Raw genomic sequence first — 19802 nt, 5'->3', positions numbered from 1 at the left:
TTGTCACAGCTCTGTATATTGCTAATATTCTTAGTGTCTGGATGAAACTAGAATGTTTTCATTCACAGTCAACAAGCAGAGATCTAAACCTACACTACATCCCCCCACCCCCATGGTAAACAGATACCTGTTATGCAGCACATAGCTACACCATGCACGCGTTGGCTCTGCTACATCATCAGCTGGTATGGAATACATACTGGGGTGATGTGATGCTAAATCCAAGATGGCAAAAGCCAAGATGTTTTTTTCTGAAATGTTGAAACCATATAGGCTGCAGATACAGTATTTATACCATATAACATTTTTTTGAGGGGATGTCCTGGTACTCCTCATCAACTTTGTGAAAAGTTTACTTTTTTGACAAGGCACCTTAAAAATCAAGATGCATATTTTGAAAGAAAAAAGAAGAAACTGATTGATGGGAAATATTTAATGCTCTTTGGGCTTTTTTAAGCTTTCAGAAATATTTCCTTAAAGGATATGCCCAGTAGGAATAGACTTCTACAGGTATAAAAAATGAGATCGAGCCTGCATATTTCAAAACAAGTCACCAATTTTGCATATCCAGCAATTCTGTGATATACAGCGCCTATAAATAGTATTCACCCCCTCCCATAGTTTTCTTCATGTTTCATTTTGTAGCAACATTGAATCACTGTGGATTTAATTAAGCTTTTTTGACAGTGATCAAGAGAAACTATAAACCAGATTATAACGTCAAAGTAAAAACAAATCTCCAGACGAAAGACCTATGTAATTTACAATTTAGCATAAAATAATTAAATGTTATTTATGTTCCTCTATTAGGCTAAATCCACACTGTGTTTGGGCTGAACATTTGGCCTATATTTTGGGAAATACTCTTGATGTATGTGTCTCACATGTCTATTCTATTGGTCAGACTTATGCCATGGCTCCGGCTTGCCAACCGTATAAGCATACAAGAATTTGAGCATAAGTTACCAGGGCTCTGTAACTTTCTACACTCAAAGTAACTCTTAAATGTGGTGTGATTTTTACACCTGACCCGATAAGCTTTTCATAAAAAAAATTGCAACCAAGTACATGGCTATGGGACACTACAGACCGGCGCGGGCATGGAGATGCCAGTGGCGCAGGCCTTTTTTTGAACGGTGCTGGCCCTTTCCTGAGCACTAGCCGGGCGGCAGTTTAAAAAAGGACTGTGGTACAGGCATCCCTGCATCGGTCTGTTAATGTAAAAAGCCCATAGGTATGTACCTATTGGTACATTCACTTTAAAGTCCATAGTGCAATATAAATGTAGTACATGCAATAGACTTGTGGTTTGTTGTGTTTCGGTGTAATTTTTTAGACCGTACTCTCAAAATGCAGCATGCTCTGGGTATGTGTGCGTTAGCACCCTTAGGGTGCTAACACACACGACCGATGCGCAACAGATCAGCAGCAGATTTGATGGTGCAGATTTGATGCTGTGTTCAGTTATTTATATCAAATCTGCTTATCGCAGCAGAAAATTCACTGCAATACGGTGTGTGTGAAGCTACCCTGAAAAGCCATTTTAATGCACTGTAAAATGGCAGAAAAAAAACAGACACAGCATTTCAGAACAGTAGCACAGATTTAAACAGTCTCGGAGCTCCCGACATCATAATTAATCACAGATGTGAACCAGGGGACCTGCACATGGTACATGAGGCAATATGGTTTGATCAAATTATATACCAACATCCTGGCATTGGTTTTTAAATGTAGCCGAGGGGCATTAGTGTCTGCCATAGGTCTATTTAACACTACCAATGTTGTATATAACCAGGCTGTATATAACACTGCCAATGTTGTATATAACCAGGCTTTATATAACACTGCCAATGTTGTATATAACCAGGCTCTGTATAACACTGCCAATGTTGCAAATAACCAGGCTTTGTATATAACACTGCCAATGTTGTAGATAACCAGGCTCTGTATATAACACTGCCAATGTTGTATATAACCAGGCTCTGTATATAACACTGCCAATGTTGTATATAACCAGGCTCTGTATATAACACTGCCAATGTTGTATATAACCAGGGTCTGCATATAACACTGCCAATGCTGTATATAACCAAGCTCTGTATACAGTCTGATTACATGATATCTCAGTTTGGCTATTAGGCATTTAGGATGTTTAAAGTTTTTAGTTTATTTGTAAGCTACAATTTACATAAACAGTGAAGAACTGTCTGGTATATAGAGGTATATAGATTGGCCTCCTGGGCACTATTGGAACAAATCTAACTAACATACTGACCTTTATACCCAGGCAGCGCCGGGTTTCTGGTGAAACATATGTTTGCCAGATATAAGCATACGCTTTATATTTGTGTTGGTTTTGTTTTACTTGCACAAACCTTTGCATATCATACACTAATGTATTCATGTCTGTAAATATGGTTTCCTGGTGCTAGGGTTGGATCACTGTTATATTCCAAATTATATTCCTCATATATAATTCATTAGCTAAAAGGCTCTTATGCTAATCAATTGCCTAGAAGTAGCAGAGTGAGGACAGCTGCATATCACACATTAGTAAATGGCATTTTATGGGTGTTTATTAGAGGTTTACAATGACAGCAACACTCAGCAGCACTCATAAAGTGCTCACATTTATCTTAAGTTACTGCCCTCTGTACGGAGTCACAGCTGACTCTGCCCATTTCACATGAGATAAACAGCTGTCTCATACCCCCACCTACCATCCACCAACCTCTCAGTATGGTAGAGACCTGCCTCTCGCTGTTATTAATAGTAATATTCGTTTATATATGCCCTAGAGGTTTGTATTTGTCTACTGCAGAGAGAGAGAGAACAGGATTTGTACAGGGGAAGTGTTTACTTCTGAGCCTTTACCTCAAAAAATATATTTTCCCGGTGAACCCTTATAACTTTTTTAAACATCATGTACCTGTTATTTGGGTTAGGCTCCTCAATATTTCTTGACACAGTCTTCTGTTTTCTAATGTACCCAGCTGTATGTTCCTGCACAGCTATTTTTCTCTTCAGTTCACATACCTATATCTACTGCTATTTTATTCCTTTCAATTTTTATAGGTATATTTCTTACTTGGGTGGATCAATCAATAAACCCTTTCTTACAGAAAGCACAGTGCATGAAAGGAGGCATATGGAGTTCTGTACAAAGTATAGTGCAATCCCTCTAGCTCAGTAATAGAACATCCAATGGAACATGGTGTTATTTGAAATACAGATAAAATTGGCTGTATGTGAAGGTACAGTGGGGCCCCAAAGACTTCTCTGGGCGCCATGTTATTGTTCGATATAACTCAAGATTTGAATTAAGTCATGTACAAGTGTAGTGTTCATGAAACATCAGTCTGTAAGGGGGTTACCGATCCCCCCCCCCCCCCCTTTCCACCACATCAGTTTTTATTGAACTCATTAGCCTATATAGAGTTCTATGGTGTCATTATACAATTCCCTATTATGGCTCTAGTCTGTCTCTATATTGTCATACTCTATTGGATTCTTTCACAGAACCACTGAATGCATCTGCCAGATCCCTCAAATAAACCCCTATAATACGATTATTTTTTCTTTTTAAAAAGAGGCATTTTATTGCATTTATTTAAAAGGGTATTCCCCCCAAGATCTAAAAAAAATGAAGAGCTCCCAAACCTAACTACATTTTCCCAGAGGTGAGTAAGGGCCCTATTCCACCGGACGATTATCGTTAGCATAATCGGTAACGATTAACGATCTCAAACGACCGCTATTGCGAAAGACCTGAAAACGTTCACTCATTTCCATGGAACGATAATCGTTACTTATGATCGTAATTGCGATCGTTTCTTCTTCCGTATTTATTCGCTATTGCGTTCGTATCTATTGCGAACGACCGAACGATGTCTTATTCAATGCGAACGATTTGCGAACGTTTTGCGAACGAGCAACGATAAAAATAGGTCCAGGTCTTATAAAGCGATCAACGATTTCTCGTTCGGTCGTTAATCGTTACTGCATTTCAACCGAACGATTATCGTTTAGATTCGAACGATTTAACGATAATCTGAACGATAATCGTCCGGTGGAATAGGGCCCTAAGTGATGTAGCAGAGGTGGGTCAGTGAGGCAGCAGAGGTGAGTCAGTGAAGCAGCAGAGCTGACTAAGTGAATTAACAGAGGTGAGGGGGGTGGGGGGTTCAGTCGGAGAAATACTGATGTCTAGGGGGAGGGAGGACAGTCGGGGATGCTGGGGGGATGATATGGGGGGGGCGGATTGCTGCAGTGGCCGGTTGATGATGGCTGGGGGGAGGACAGGACCGGGATGCTTCGAGCGACAGGGGATGATGTATGAGGAGAGAAGACAGGATGGGGATGCTATGGGTGGTGGAGAATGATGTCCAGGAGGGGCGGCAGTTAGAGGATGCTTCGGGTGGCACAGAATGATGTCTGTGGGGAAAGGACAGGACTGGGATGCTGCGGGTGGCAGGGGATGATGTCCGGGGAGGCAGCAGTCAGAGGATACGGCAGGGGGGATGATGCCTGTGGGATAAGCAGTTGCCAACATGTAGGCCAGGCAGGAGCAGCAGTAGCCATCTTGGAGGACAGGCAGGAGCAACAGTAGCCAACATGGAGGCCAGGCAGGAGCAGCAGTAGCCAACATGGAGGCAAGGCAGGAGCAACAGTAGTCAACATGGAGGGCAGGCAGGATCAGCAGTAGCCAACATGGAGGCAAGGCAGGAGCAGCAGTAGCCAACATGGAGGCCTGGCAGGAGCAGCAGTAGTCAACATGGATGCCAGTTAAGTCCCAGCAGTAGTCAACATGGAGGCAAGGGCAGGCACAGCAGTAGTCAACCTGGAGGTAAGGACAGGCACAGCAGTAGTCAACCTGGATGCCAGTTAAGGCCCAGCAGTAGCCAACAAGGAGGCCAGGCAGGAGCAGCAGTAGCCAACATGGAGGCCAGGCAGGAGCAACAGTAGTCAACAAAGAGGGCAGGCAGGATCAGAAGTAGCCAACATGGAGGCCAGGCAGGAGAAGCAGTAGCCAACATGGAGGACAGGTAGGAGCAACAGTAGCCAACATGGAGGCCAGGCAGGAGCAGAAGTAGCCAACGTGGAGGCCAGGCAGGAGCAACAGTAGTCAACATGGAGGGCAGGCAGGATCAGCAGTAGCCAACATGGAGGCCAGGCAGGAGCAGCAGTAGCCAACATGGAGGCCAGGCAGGAGCAGCAGTAGTCAACATGGATGCCAATTAAGTCCCAGCAGTAGTCAACATGGAGGCAAGGGCAGGCACAGCAGTAGTTAATCTGGATGTCAGTGAAGGCCCAGCAGTAGCCAGCAAGGAGGCAAGGGCAGGCACACCAGTAGTCAACCTAGATGTCAGTTAAGGCCCAGCAGTAGCCAACAAGGAGGCAAGGGCAGGCACACCAGTAGTCAACATGGATGCCAGTTAAGGCCCAGGAGTAGCCAACAAGGAGGCAAGGGCAGGCACACCAGTAGTCAACCTAGATGCCAGTTAAGGCCCAGCAGTAGCCAACATGGACGCAAGGGCAGGCACAGTAGTAGTAAACCTGGATGCCAGTTAAGGACCAGCAGTAGCCAACAAGGAGGCAAGGGCAGACACACCAGTAGTCAACCTAGATGCCAGTTAAGGCCCAGCAGTAGCCAACAAGGAGGCAAGGGCAGGCACAGCAGTAGCCAATTATGAGACCAGTGAAGGCCCAGCAGTAGCCAAGATGGAGGCCAGGGCAGGAGTAACAGTTGTAATGGGGAGCAGCAGAAGCAGAATAATGAGGTCCATGGACAGGCGAGAGGTAGCAGGGCAGCAGGAATGGTGGAATGACCAGTAAGGTCTAGTTTACATATAGGCCATAATAGATGCAGAAAAGGTCTTACATCTTGGTGACAACAGGACCAAATCCTACTCTGTGGTATCAGTAGCAGGTGTCACAAAGTCCTTATCTATCCATGTGGCGTTCATTTTGAGGAAAGTCAGACATTCCACACTATCACAGGACAATCTGGTTCTCCTGGGACTGACAATATGACCTGCTGCGCTGAAAACTCGGATGACACTGCTGACCGGACTGGAGAGTATGTCCAAAGCAAATTCAGCGAGTTGTGGCCAGATTTTCCCACCCAGTAGTCCAGGGGTTCAGGGACGTTAGGTGGCAACGTAGAGTCCAAAAACACCTGGACTTGCTGTTTGAGGTGTGCCACCATGTCCTGCTGCTGTGCGGGTGCTCCTGTTACCCCGGCCTGTGGCTGCATGAAAGCGTGCATCATGGACATCAGGCTCAGACTGGTGCCGCTGCTCATGCCACCCAAGCTGCTAGAGGAGGATGTGGAGGATGTGTGCACCAGCTCCTCTCTATAATAATTCATTTTTTCCTCTCATTGGGAAGGGTGAATTAATTCACACAGCTTGTTGCGATACCGTGGGTCCAGTAGTGTGGCCAGCCAGAAGTCGTCCCGTTGACTAATCCTTTGCAAGTGTGGGTCAGCCTGAAAGCATATCAATATGCGCTTAGCCATTTCCACCAGGGAGTGGGAAGGAGTCCCCACCTCTGTCTCCACAGCATACTGCTACTGGGTACTGCCTCCATCCTCCTCATCCCCCTCATAGCTCTGCATATCCTCCTCTGGCCCCCCTCTGGTCTGGCAGGAAGGCTCATCTCCTTCTCCTCCACCCCTCTCCCCTAAGAGTTCCTGTGTGTTCAGGTCCTCCTCCTCCTCCTCAACTTCCTCTCCCTCCTCTTCCGCCAAGTCTTCCTCCAGCGACCCAGGCTGCGACAGTGGCAAGACCTCTTCCCCCTCGCATCAGCTCCAATACATGAAGCATGGGTATGATGGCACTTAGTCCTGTGTCTTGCCCACTGACCAGAAAGGTGGCCTCCTCAAAGGGTCGTAGCAAGCGGCAGGTGTCACGCATGAGCTGCCACTGGCTGAGCTCCAGGTTACACAGGGGAGTCACCGTGTTCGCCTGCATCAAGAGGAAATCAGTCAAGGCCTTCCTCTGCTCATAGAGCCGGTCCAGCATGTGGAGGGTGGAGTTCCACCGCGTGGCTACATCGTGAAAGAGACGATGGTTAGGAAGACCATTCCTCCGCTGCAGGTCGAGAAGGATATGGTGAGAGCGACTTGAATAGCTGAAATAGTTACACAGCTTTCGAGCCATTGACAGCACAGTCTGTAAATGGGATGAAGACTTTAGAAAGTGTGTAACTATTAGGTTTAAAACATGTGCCATACACGGGGCGTGCCTCATACCACCTCCGTGCTACACTCAAGTGGTACAAGGGAGGAACACTGGCGGTTGAGGAGGTTTTAGACCTACTGGAGGAGGTGGAGGAGGACCGCGACACAGGAACCCTGCTGTGACAACGGGGTAGTTTCCTCGCCCTTCCCTGGCCAAGTTTCTGGGGGTCCGCCAGCCATATTACATTTACCCACTGAGCAGTAATGGATATATTCTGCCCTTGCCCGTAATTACAACTCCAGATGTCTGTGGTTAAATGTACATGTCTGCTCACGAGTCAGCAACCTTTTCGCGAACATACTGTAGCTGTACATGGCCGGGATAGCTGTGTTGGAAAAGTTGGCCAGGTGGGCGTTCAGCTTGACTGCTGCGGGATTGCTGGGTGCATATGTCTGCCTCCGGTATAGGGACTCGATGATACCAGACTGCCTACTGCTTGCAACACAGGGGCCACCAACCGAAGAAAGGAGTGAAGCCACACTCCCTTCCACAGAGGAGGTCTGACTCTGTGAAAGGCGCCCCTGACTACTGCTGCTTGGCGTCTGCCATTTTAGAAAGCAAGAAGAAAAAAAAAATATCGGAGCCAATTTCCAAAAATCCGAATCCGATCGGACTCGGAATTTTGGGAAAATCCGAACCGGATCCCATACCTGCTTTAGAGCGGGCAAAGATTATTGCATGGTGTATGCCTATTTCTTGCACATTAGGTGGGGGGCCCAATTAGTTTCTTCAGTATGCTGTTTTAACCCTGTCATGTCTAGTGCTGCTGCTCTGGTCCTCATTGCCACCGCCATTGCCATTGCAGAGATTATATGCCCAATCACTGGTTTCTGGGGTCTTGTGCCATTCACTGCTGAGGTCAGCATTTTGTGACAATTTTAGGAGATACTAAAAGAGCAAGAATCCAAAGACATATGGGCAACAAACTATGCATAGAAGAAGTCTTCACAGCAGACTGGGCTGGATGGTGTAGAAAGGGAAAATGAATGATTTAGATTAGAAAAAACACCACCTGTGAGTCACTAGGTTTGTTCTGCCTCCTATGCCACATTTTTGAAGTCAAAGCCAGGAATGGATGTGAGAAGAGGTGAAATTTCAGTCTTTCAGTATTTTTTTTTATGATCCATTCTTCTGTTTATAGTCTGTTCCTATATCTGTCAGATAATCTGTGTGTGTAAAAAAAAACGTGGTGATGGTGGTGGGGGGATTATGGGGGAGGTTTGGGGGGGACAAAGCTGAAATTTTGCACCATACCATTGTCATATTAGTTCTTTCAGTAGTATTCAGTTATTTTGGCAATATTTTTTTTTTTAATTTATATTTATTTATGAAAAATTTCCATAATTATACCAAATACAAAAATGACATTTCAGCAAACATAGCTGCCTGCCCGTATAACAAATATTTTAATACATAAACCCCCCCCCCCACCCCCACCCTCCCTGGACAGAAAGAGAGAAAAAAAAAAAAAAAAAAAAAAAAAAGGAATTTAAATATACTATCCCTCCTGAACCCATTTTCCCCAAAAACACTGAAATTTATAAGCGCCATTATTTTTTCTTGCATACCAAACTCGTTCATAAGACATGATTTTATTAACCAGATTAATCCATTCTGAGACAGAAGGAGGAGTAGCTGTTATCCAATTTCTAAGAATAACCAACCTAGCGTAAAAAAGCGCCCTTATAATTAATTTCTCATGTTTCTTGAAACCACTAGAGTCCCCCAGGATTAGAGTAAGCGGATCCCTGGGAATCTTCAGTTGAAGTCTGCGATCAAGTGTATCGCAGACGTCTTTCCAATACTCCCCAACTCTATGACAAGACCAAAGCAAATGCACAATATCAGCATTTTCCAATTCACATTTGGGACATTGAGCTTTTTCTGAAATACCTATTCTACCCCATTGTCTAGGGGAATACTAAACACAATGTAACAATTTAAACTGAATAAATTTATGGGCTTCGCAAAGGGATACCCTATTTAGATTTCCAAGGATCCGCTCACGCCCCTCCTCACCTATATCTCCCAAGAAGCCGCTCCACCTGGACCAACATTTGTCTGTCGCTTTGCAGGGAACCTCCATAATCAGGGATTTATATATGAATGAAAGGGACTTCTTGCCTGCCGGATCAGCAACCAAATTATTAAACAAAACCGAACTACAAATTTTGAAACCGAGTGCCTCCCCAGAGTGAATTTTTGCAAATTCCAATTGTTTATAAAAAAAACAGTGAGAAGTGTCCAAACCATATATCTCCTTAAGTGTCTGAAACTTAATAAGTGATCCATTTTCAAATATCTGACCAACCCGAGTAATGCCTTTCCCTATCCAGAAAGAAGAACTGGGGATATTAAGGAAAGAGTGCAAAAAAGAGTTATTCCAAATAGGAGTGAGATAAGTGCTCCCCACTATCCCACATATATTTTTAATATATACCCAAACCTTATTAATAAGCAAGCAAAATTGAATCCTTTTAAAGGTTCCTTCCAACAGATTTCCCGACTCCAACAACTCAAACCAGTTATCGTGTTTACTCAAAAACAATAATTGTGCAAAGACCACATAATTAGTTCCCCTAAGAATACGTGAAAAATGTGCAGCAACAAAATAAAGTCGAAGATTCGGCATGCCAAAGCCACCCCTACAACTTGGAGCGGCGAAGGCAGAATACTTCAGCCTAACCCGCTTCCTGCCCCATATCAAACTCCCAAGCTTCACTTCGATCCGACGGATCCAGGCGTTGCTAATCCAGATTGGAGCGGCTCCAAAGAAGAACAGCAGCTGAGGTAAAACTACCAATTTTATGATTGCGGCTCTATCAACCATGGTAAGCGGGAGCTTGGTCCAGATTTTAATACGCTTATCTAGATTCCGCTCAAATGAGGACAAATTGGCAGGCCCAAATTTTCCTGGATCTCTAGTGATAAGCACCCCTAGGTACTCTAATGCATCCGATTTTTTAAGTATCCTAACTTTCCCTATAGGGTCTTCTATTTCTTCATCTAATGGGAACAGGCAAGACTTCCCCCAATTAATCTCCAAACCTGAAAAGCGACCATAATCCTCTAGGGCGGAGACAAACCCCGGAAGAGCTCTCACCGGCTCTCTCATGAACAGCAGAACATCGTCCGCATAAAGTAAGATTTTATTCGAGTCGCCACCAAGGCCGAAGCCCTGGAATTCCGCATGTCGTCTTACCCATTCCGCCAGAGGCTCCATATAGACTGCAAATAATAAAGGGGAGAGAGGGCACCCTTGACGGGTTCCTCTAGACAAACTGAAAGAACGGGAAAGGGAACCGTTAATAATCAATCTAGCCATGGGGTCGGAATACAGCAACTTGACCCAGTCTAAAAAGGAACCACCAACCTCCATTTTTTCAAGAACTGACCAAAGAAAACCCCACTCCACCCTGTCAAACGCCTTAGTAGCATCGAGTGACAGGATGGAGCGGGGCCCAGGACCGTCCGACTGAATGGCAGCGAATACCTTTAAGATGTTATCATGAACTGTTTTGTGCGGCATAAAGCCTCCCTGTTCTTCCCCAATAATACTAGTAATAACGGAGTTTAACCTCCGAGCCAAAATCTTAGCTAGAAGTTTAACGTCAGTATTAAGGAGGGATATTGGGCGATAAGATGATATCTCAACAGGATCCTTTCCCCTCTTTTTAATTAATACTATGTGAGCTTCTCTCATGGACTGAGGTAACCTCCCTCCCTTCAAGGATTCATTAAAAACGTCTAGAAGAATGGGCAAGACGACACCAGATAATTCCCTATAGAACTGTAACGGCAGTCCATCCGAACCAGGGGAGGAATTGCCTACAAAAGAGCCGAGCGCCTCACCGAGCTCCGCCAGGGTAATATCTCCGCACAGAGCCTCCTTCTGCTCCGAGGATAAAACTGGCAAGTCCAGCTTGCTCAAAAATAAAGATTGCTCCTCAGTATTAGGGGGAGCCTCCGACTGATAAAGTTTGGAAAAAAAGGAGACAATCTCATCCTCAATCTCCAAATCAGTGTTTACCATTACCCCTCCCTGCGTTTTCAATGCTCTAAGGGGGGACTTCTCTAAGTTGCCCTTCAGAATATTCGCCAGGATCTTATTGGGTTTTCCCCCTGCGGTAAAATTACTCTGGCCCTGGAAAAAAATTCTATGTTGGGCTTTTTCTCTCAGAAGGGTCTCATAGTTCTTTTGGGCAGTTTGTAACGCCAACCAGGACTCCTGTGAGTCATTTTGCTCATACCGTAATTTTTCCATCTCTACCTCCTCCAACGCAACCTGCTCCTTTTTTCTAAAATCTCTCTTCTTAACCAGGATATCTCTAAAAAAAATACCTCTCATGTATGCTTTCAGCGCGTCCCAGGCAATTATAACCGGAGTAGATGTCTTATTGACAGACCAGAACCATGATATTTCACTACAGAACTCTTTATTTTTATCAAGAACACTAAACCAGTGTGGGTTCATCCGAAATGGACTGCGGGTCCTTTCATTTGTATCGAATTCGACCTCCAGTAAAATCGGAGAGTGATCCGACACTGACAATATTTGGCAATATTTAGTGGACGGTCTGGTGGCTCATCTGATGCATCTGATGAATGCTCAGTAACAGCTACAATCTGTAAATAGATTTAATGAGAATCTCATTTCAGTCTGTTTCCATTATCTCAAAGACCCAAGAAGCTAAGCCCCTTAATTTAACAAATGATAGTTGATCCAAGCTGGATTATTGTTTGGAAGATCCAGATGAGGGAGAAGAAGGGGTTAGAAAGTGTGAAAGGCCTGTACAGATATCTCTCATTCCTCTTCTTCTTGTATAATAAACACTAGTTATATGGTACAAACAAACCCATTTAAGGCAGGGGAAACTGTGATGACATCGCTGTGAAAAAACAAGGCTCCAAAGCCAAGGGCTACCTTGTATGCAGAGTTCTAAACTAAGAACATTTTTATGACTCAGTATAATTAATTTGTCTACAATGAATGAGCATCAAGTGACTGGATTGTACATTAGGGTCTGTATGATCACCTAGTACGTATGACCTCACATGGTTATAGTAAGATGATACATTTTAACTGTTATTTAGTTTTGGGCAGTTTATTAAAATATTTTTGCAGCTGTTTATCCACCTTATTTTAGGGCTACAGTGGCTATTATATCAGCTATTTTCATACGGATTATATTTTGTGCCATAAATTGGAAACAGGGGAAGCTGTGTACCATGTCTTGTTGGGTGCCAACAGGGACATGGCTTATCTGTCCCAAACTTTACCTTCCATTATTTCTTTATTATCCCTATTTAATACATTACTGTCCAAGATTGGTTTTTGCCTGCATTTACAGTTAGGATTACTTTGAAATGGTGCAACTCTTCAGAGCTAGTTATGTACTATAGTAATAAGGGCATATGTTAGTTCAGGCAACAGGAAAGTAGGGACAGGTTCCCTTTAAATTAATTGGAAATTATGAAGCACACCCCTCGGAAAATTATAAATAAATAATAAATAAATAAATAAATAAATAAGTTATAAAATCATATTAATCTATAGATATGTCTGTCTGAGTTTAAATGACACATCCTCCTGATTGGCTGAATGGGCTGTCACTAGAGATGAGCGAACTTTTCAAAAAAAGTCTGGTTCGACCGAACTTCGTATTTCTTCGGATTTCATAGTTTAAAGCATCTTTATGATAAGGGGGTAGTGTATTTGGTTGAATTTAGGGCTCTAAATGTCAGTAACATCATTATCTTTTCGATATCTCAAAGTCAAAAATTTTTTTTAAGACTTCAATATTCACCATTACAGGGTCTATGCAGGAAATTCACCATTACAGGGTCTATGCAGGAAATTCACCATTACAGGGTCTATGCAGAGAAAAGGTCACAAATGCAGTAAAGGAGCAGCAGTAGTCATTGGAGGCCAGTGGAGGTCCAACAATAGTTTTATTCTACACACATGCACAAGGTATATTTGTGTCTTAGGATAACATGTATGTCTTATACACTCTCACAAGGGAGACAGTATAGTATTTTATATCTGTAGAGACCTTTTTTTTAGAGTTTTATTCTCCACAAATGCACAAGGTATATTTGTGCCTCAGGATAACACCTATGTCATATACACTCTCACAATGGAGACAGTATAGTACTTGTATATCTGTAGAGCACGTTTTTCTTCTGTGCACCCTTTGCTCTCCTATGCCTAATCTATCTATCTATCTATCTATCTATCTTTCACCTTCTCTATTTTTCTCTCTCAATCAGTATATGTTTCTCCACTCCGCTTTCCTAATAATCTTGTGGTCTTTGCTTTTGTAAATATCTTCTCAGTAGTCAGTACAGCAGAGTACAGCAGCAGCAGCGTTTTATTACTGACGAGCTGTGTGCAGTAACAGACTCCTTCCTCTCTCCCTCTCTCTGTGCAGACTGCGTCCTGCAGTCATGTGACCGCTCCTTTTAAAGCAATACCACGTCACACAGGGGGTGGGCTAGTGCAAGATCCCTGCTGACTGAATGTGTTCCGGGCATCATGGGAAAGCGCTTTTCCCGCCTGGAACACTTTCTGCTTTCTAAAATGGCAGCTGCCATTTTAGAAAGCAAGGGAAAAAAATAAATCGGCGCGGACTTCCAAAAATCCGAATCCGACTGCATTAGGACTTTTGGAAAAATCCAAACCGGATCCCATACCGCCAAAACCGGTTCGCTCATCTCTAGCTGTCACTGCTCAGACAAATTGGCTCTGGAGGTGGCGGCGCCTATGGTCAGTAAGTGACCCAGAGACAAAGAATAAAGACACTTGGGGAGTGTGGAGAGGTAAGGATAAGATGTTTGCTATGTTTTATATAAGGGCCGCAACATATAAAAAGTTTTAGGTGCCAGATAACCCCTTTAACCACATGGAGATCGCTCCCCAGTAGGCTGCCCAGTCTAACTCTGCAGGAGATGAGCTCCATTATAAGTCCATGGAGTCTGTCTCCTGCAATAGTCAGACATGGTGACTACTGCACAATTCTCCAGGCTATAACTACCAGCACCGAGAACTCAATCAATCTTAACTTTGTAACTTCAAGTCAAAAGTTAATAACTGTAACATTTTCCACCAGTTAAGTTTTACCGCGTTCAACAACTGTTCTATCACAAACAGTGCTGTTACTTGCCACTACATGGGCCAGTGCCCTTTTGCATCAGGACCAATCATTATGACTTGTTCTGCATCGAAGAAAAAAGGATCCTTTCTCATCAACAACCAAGGGTTTTTTTTTCCCATAAGGTGGATACCAGTCTTAAAGGTGTACTATTTGCCTTTAAGCTCCAGTGCATTACTGGAGCCATATGTGCAAAATCACTTGGTGCAATATACCTATTGTTTCACATTGTTTTTTTTAAGATTAGCTATGGTGTGTATGTGTGTATGTATGTATGTTAGTATGTATGTATGTATGTTTTTTTTAAGATTAGCTGTGGTGTGTATGTGTGTATGTATGTATGTTAGTATGTATGTATGTATGTATGTATGTGTGTGATCTGCATGCCCCATCAATAAATTTTGGTTATTCAAAAGCTATTGGGTGAAGCCTAATGTGTATGATGTCTCCATACAGTGCACACAGACACAATGAGGGTCCTGCTATGTCTTCTACATTTCTATACACACCCTGAGCAGCAACAGAAGCATGGAGGACATTGTATGCAGTAGTAAACACTCAAAGTTGTGAATCAACCCTTTCAGGGTGAGATATAACAATTTTGGTTGTCACTTTGCAGTCTTTGTGTGTGTCTCTCTGCCTCTGCTCTTTGAACTCATTCCCCCTTACATCTCAACCCTAACCTCTTGAGAGACTTGTATCATCTGCTAGTCTGTCTGTAAATACAGCATAAAATTGAGAATGAATGTTCAGGGAGGGGCCAGGTTGATAAGATAATAAAGAACTTTTATCTGATAAGATATATCACAAAATTTCCTATGTTAGACTATACTATTGATGTATGCAAAGTTTAGTGAAACATCAGTGACATTTTAAGATTTTTCCTCAAATTTTCAGAAAGTCCCAAGCAGCCAAGTACATAATTAGAGATGAGCGAACCTTGAACCCGAACGTTTGGCATTTGATTAGTGGTGGCTGCTGAAGTTGGATAAAGCTCTAAGGCTATGTGGAAAACATGGATATAGTCATTAGCTGTATCCATGTTTTCCAGACAACCTTAGAGCTTTATCTAAGTTCAGCAGCCACCACTAATCAAATGCCGAACGTTCAGATGGACTCGAACCCGAACTCGGTTCGCTCATCTCTATTCATAATATTGTGAGTTCCTGCAGATTCAATCGATACCTTAAAATCCCTGTCATCAGCCTTTGTGGGTAGTATCCCAGGTTTTAGTGAGCAGAGTGAGAACATAAAATTGCAGTTTGAAGTAGTTGTCTCTGTAACTAGGAATTAGCAAATTTACAGTAATAATGAAGCAAAATGCTTCGTTAGTAGAGATGAGCGAACGGGGTTCGGGTTCAAGTCCATTTTGTCTGAAAAACATGGATACAGCCAATGACTATATTCATGTTTTCCATATAGCCTTAGGGCTTTATCCAAGCTCAGCAGCCACCGGTAACCAAATGCCGAACGTTCGGGTTCGGATTTGTTAGCTCCGAAATCTGCTCATCAGCCGGCTGCCTTTTGCTGTTCACTGCTGCTCTGTTGTGCCCCTCCAGGCCCGGATTGATAATCTGGCGGGCCGGGCAAATGCCAGATTACCAGTCAGTGGGGCCGCTGGTCCTGCTGTAAACTTGCATCGGCCGTCTGCAGTGGCTGAGAGAACACCGCGCTGTTCTCTCAGCCTCTGCCAGTGTGACTGGCCCGGAATATTCCTCCCCTCTGCCTATTCCCCTATGGGAGGTGCCGCACAGGCCGTCTGCTACAACTTCCTCTCTCACAGCTGACGTCATTTCCTGCAGAGGATCAGCTTCCTGGAGGAGAGAGAGGAGAAGAAGTTGCCCCACCCTGCAGCACTGAGAGGCTGCTGCTGACTGAGGTGTCAGTCAGAGGGGGGCCCGGGCACTGCTTGGTGATTAGACAGGACCTGTTCTCCCCACCAAGCTACAGCCCGAGCCTGTCATCTGCCCCCTGCTGTGCTGTGTGAGGAGGCAACCAAGTCTCCCTCCCCCTCACAGTGATTTAATCATCTCCTTCCTGCTCTGCAGTCGGAGGGGCAGGGGAGCTCCATGCTGGCTGTGAGGGAGGAGGACCTGGCAGAACCGGAGAACTAAGGAGGTTAGTAATGAGAAGTAAGTTATTGTATGTGCATGTGTAAGTGGGTTACTCTATGGAGTGTGTTCAAGTGTGTAATGTACACAGTATGTGTGTGTACAGTATATAGTGTATGAATGCCTCTAGTATGTTTATGATGTATGCATATATGTATGTATGTAAAGTGTGTGTGGGTTTGTATGTGATGTATGTACAGTATATATGTGTGTATACATGATATGTATGTACAGTATATGTGTGTGTGTATATATATATGTATGTACAGTATATGTGTGTGTATATGTGTATATATATATATATATATATATATATATATATATATATATGTATGCAAAAAAGGGGTCCGTGGAGCCTCAGTTTCGAGTCTCAAAACACGGGAATAGCCAGATATCCCTCTCTCCAGAGAAGGACGCCCATTGCCAAGGGGTGCCTCCTAGTGGGGAGAGCACCAAACCACCCTGATACGTAGTCCCTCAGGTCCTCACTCTGTTGCGAGCTTTAGGACCTAAATAGGGAAACACCAGGGTGGCCCCTGTGAGTCAAAGTCTAACTCTGTGGCGAGTATAACGACATAAGACAAGGGTTACCAAGGCTGGGCATCCATCCACAGACTGCAGTTTCGGGGTATTTGCCCCTCGTCAGTGTGGAGCAGGATTCTGGCTACTGGGGCAATGATAAATAGACCAACAAAACACAACAATCACTGAACTCAGGGAGAACAGTGAAAAATTCCAATGGAGTACTCATTTACAAGTCTCCATTGATTGTCCCATACAAAATTTAAATATGCAAAAAAGGGGTCCGTGGAGCCTCAGTTTCGAGTCTCAAAACACGGGAATAGCCAGATATCCCTCTCTCCAGAGAAGGAAGCCCATTGCCAAGGGGTGCCTCCTAGTGGGGAGAGCACCAAACCACCCTGATACGTAGTCCCTCAGGTACCCCTTGGCAATGGGCTTCCTTCTCTGGAGAGAGGGATATCTGGCTATTCCCGTGTTTTGAGACTCGAAACTGAGGCTCCACGGACCCCTTTTTTGCATATTTAAATTTTGTATGGGACAATCAATGGAGACTTGTAAATGAGTACTCCATTGGAATTTTTCACTGTTCTCCCTGAGTTCAGTGATTGTTGTGTTTTGTTGGTATATATATATATATATATATATATATATATGTATGTGTGTGTGTGTGTATATATATATATGTGTGTGTGCGTGTGTACAGTATATAGTGTATACATGCCTCTGTAGTATGTTTATGATGTATGAATATATTGTGGGAGATTAGCTCTGTAGAGCCGGGCAGACAGCAGGATTGGCAGTCAGAGACAGTGACACAAACTTTTATAAAAGAAAGATGCCCCTGTTTGTTTATTGAAACCAAAAGAAATTCAGCCTTACATACAGGCACAAAGTAAAATAAATCCTGCTCGTCTGAGCTCTAACTAACACAGCAAATCCTAGCTATACAGGTGACTTGCTACCAGTCACCCAACATAAAACAATAAGTTGGTACAATACCAGTGTGGCTCCAAGTCCCAGCAGAAGCTTTAGCAGCCCTGACCCTCTCCACTGCCAGCCACAGCTCTATACACTCTGTGCCTCCACTTATGAGACCTGTGATCAGTGGTCTCCAGCACCTGGGCTGACTTGCCCAGATAGAAAAACCTGGACTGGCCAGAAAGGGAATGACAGGCCCCACTACCAACCTGCCTGCCATTCCATAAAAATCAGCAACTAAAAACAGTCCCATAGCAAGTAGTTTGCTATGGGTTTTAACTTTCCTGGATTCCATCATATCTCACCCAGCTTTCCCTGGATGAGGTATGGACTTTCTGGAACCTAGTGTTCACATATGACAGGTACCTTGGGGAGATATATCGATTTCCAACCACAATCCCTGTCACTGGCCATCAAACAGTGTGTTCGGGACAGCGCATCTGCGTTACCTTGAAGTTTACCTGACCTGTGCTCTACTGAGAACTTAAAATTCTGTAACGTGAGGAACCACCTTGTAACTCGTGCATTTCGTTCCTTGGCCTGACTCATCCAGGTAAGAGGGGCGTGATCTGTAACTAACTTAAAATGTCGGCCTAACAAGTAATACCTGAGCGATTCTAAGGCCCATTTTATTGCCAAGCATTCACGTTCCACAATGCTATAATTTTTCTCAGGTGGTGTAAGTTTCCTGCTCAAGTACGTTACAGGGTGTTCTTCACCTCCTACCTCCTGTGAAAGTACGGCACCTAAACCCACATCAGACGCATCTGTCTGAAGTACAAAGGTCTTTGCAAAATCTGGGGTGATCAACACTGGTTCACTACACAGAACTGACTTTAACTTTTGAAATGCCCCCTCGGCTTCTGCACTCCATTTGACCATAACAGACTTGTTGCCCTTAGTAAGATCGGTCAGGGGAGCTGCTATGGTAGCAAAGTTCGGTATGAACCTGCGATAATACCCCACTATACCCAAAAAGGCTCTCACTTGTTTCTTGGTTAAGGGTTTGGGCCAATTTTGGATAGCTTCCACCTTGTTTACTTGGGGTTTAATCACACCTCTTCCTATTACCTACCCCAGGTAACGGGCCTCTTCCAGACCTAAAGCTCACTTTTTAGGGTTGGCCGTTAACCCTGCCGCCCTGAGGGAATCTACTACTGCTTGCACTTTTGCCAAATGACTTTCCCAGTCATTACTGAAAACAATGATATCATCTAGATATGCGGAGGCATACCTGCGATGGGGTTTGAGGATTATGTCCATTAACCTTTGGAATGTGGCGGGGGGCTCCATGTAACCCAAAGGGTAAACAGACATACTGAAAGAGACCATCTGGGGTGACAAATGCGTTTTTCTCTTTAGCAGTGTCAGTGAGGGGTACCTGCCAACATCCTTTAGTAAGGTCCAGGGTAGAGAAAAACCTAGCATGGCCAAGCCGCTCAATTAATTCATCAACCCTTGGCATTGGGTATACCTCAAATTTTGACACCTCATTCAGTTTTCGGAAGTCATTACAAAACCGAAGTGTCCCATCTGGTTTTGGAATGAGGACTATGGGACTTGACCACTCACTTTTTAACTCCTCAATAACCCCGAGGTCCAACATGTTTCTGACCTCTTCAGATATGGCCTGCCTACGAGCTTCTGGTACCCTGTATGGCTTCACATGAACCCGTACCTGTGGTTCGGTGACAATGTCATGTTTTATCACAGAGGTGCACCCAGGCAAATGTGAGAACACATCTGTGTTTCTAAGGACAAACTCCTTTGTCTCCTGTTTTTGGGCTCTG

The sequence above is a fragment of the Dendropsophus ebraccatus genome, chromosome 1, assembly GCF_027789765.1.
Source record: "Dendropsophus ebraccatus isolate aDenEbr1 chromosome 1, aDenEbr1.pat, whole genome shotgun sequence".
Lineage (NCBI taxonomy): Eukaryota > Metazoa > Chordata > Amphibia > Anura > Hylidae > Dendropsophus > Dendropsophus ebraccatus.
The sequence above is the reverse complement of the archived record's forward strand: the minus strand, read 5'-3'. Positions refer to the sequence as shown.